Source organism: Hakea prostrata, chromosome 7 (assembly GCF_041222555.1).
Source record: "Hakea prostrata isolate BN-2017 chromosome 7, UWA_Hpros_2, whole genome shotgun sequence".
NCBI lineage: Eukaryota > Viridiplantae > Streptophyta > Magnoliopsida > Proteales > Proteaceae > Hakea > Hakea prostrata.
In genome coordinates this window covers 63,319,085-63,320,944 of record NC_142606.1, presented here as the reverse complement: position 1 = coordinate 63,320,944, position 1,860 = coordinate 63,319,085, and positions in this window count along the sequence as shown.

Sequence of the window (1,860 nt, the reverse complement as noted above, 5' to 3'; positions counted from 1 at the left end):
TTTGTTGATAGCCAAGTTCGTAAAGATGCACAAATAGATAATCTTTTGAAAAAGCTAGAGACTTTGGTAGTAAAAGCTGCACCACCACAACCAAATCAATCACTTTTTGTTGACAAATTTGTTGCTATATGTGCGTGGTGTCAGTCTCCTACACATGTAATTGAGGAATGCCATAGCTAATCTGGAGGCCAACATGAAAATGTCAGTGCGATGTTCCCAAACCCGTACAGTAACACGTACAATCCTGGGTGGAAAAGTCATCCTAACTTTTCATGGTCTCAAGGGCAAAACCAAAATGGATTCCACAATTATTCCACACAAAATCAATTTGGTGCTCCTCAAAAACAAAGTGCAAAACTTTTTCATCATCAACATGTCCAGTTCCCTCAAGCCCCAAATTTTCAAAATGCCAATCTAGCTAGGCCTGTCAATCCACCTGTTGTGCCTCATATGCCTCTCACTGTACAAAATCAATCAACACTTGGTTTCAATAGAGGTAATAATCCAGAGTTTTCTCGTCTCTCTTCCTTAGAGAAGAATATGGAAGTACTTTCCAGCACCTTCATGACTTCTATGCATAATATGGAAAGACAAATTTCCACTCTTGCAAGTGCTTTGTCTGAGCGAGAAAAGGGTAAAATGCCTAGCCAACCTGAGTTAAATCCTAGGATTCAGATTCAACAAAGACCATCAAATTTACCAAATCAAGTCAACCAAGTTGAATCCTCCCCTTCTTCTTTAGCTTCAATAAATTATGTGTCTGCATTGCAAAGTGGGAAAGGGTATTTAACAGGTGAGTCACATATTAATGAAAATATCAAGATTAGTGACCACTGTGCTGAGGAGAATGTTCAAGTATCTCCTAAAGAGGGTTTGTCTGAGAAACCCATAGAAGTTGAAGATGAGTCAACTACTATAGCAATACCTAAGTTTGTTGAACCATTAGCTGAAACAATGAGAAAAGAGCAAATTTCAACTGAGAGTCCTTATGTTCCTAAGGCCCCTTATCCCAGCCGTCTAGTTAATAAGAAGAAGACTGCAACTATGGAGAAAATTTTTGATGTCTTCAAAAAGGTAGAAGTGAACATCCCTCTTTAGATGCCATATCGCAAATCCCCGCCTATGCGAAAGTGTTGAAAGATCTATGCACTCATAAAAGAATCACTAGCATTCCCAAAAAGGCGTTCTTGGCAGGTAACATCAGTTCCATAATTACTCAACCTGTAGCAGCCAAGTATAAGGATCCAGGGAGCCCCACCATAGCTTGTGTCATAGGCAATACACACATTGAACATGCTTTACTTGATCTTGGTGCAAGTGTGAATCTTTTGCCTTACCATGTTTATAAGCAACTAGGATTGGGAGAATTGAAAGCAACTAAAACTACTCTTCAGTTGGCAGATAGGTCAATTAAGATTCCTAAAGGGATGATTGAAGATGTTTTATTGAAGGTGGGAGAATTTATTTTTCCAGTTGATTTCATTGTGTTAGATACTAAACCTTTTTCAATCAAAGATGAAATCCCAATAATTTTAGGAAGACCATTTTTGGCTACTAGTAATGCTTTAATCAATTGTCGAAATGGCCTCTTACGGTTGTCTTTTGGAAATCGAACTGTGGAGTTTAATATGTTCAGGATAGGAAAACAACCACAAATTGAGGAAGAAATCAATATGCTTGAAGAGTCTTTGGATTTTCCTAATGATTTGATTACAAACTTTGAGATTGATTTTGATCAGGAATTTCAAGAATGTATGGATATGTTGGAAGATGATTGTGAAACCTTCTTTTCTGAAGTCTCAAGTTTTCACATACCTTTGGAGCCTATTAAACCCCCATCCATCTCTATCTCCATTCTTA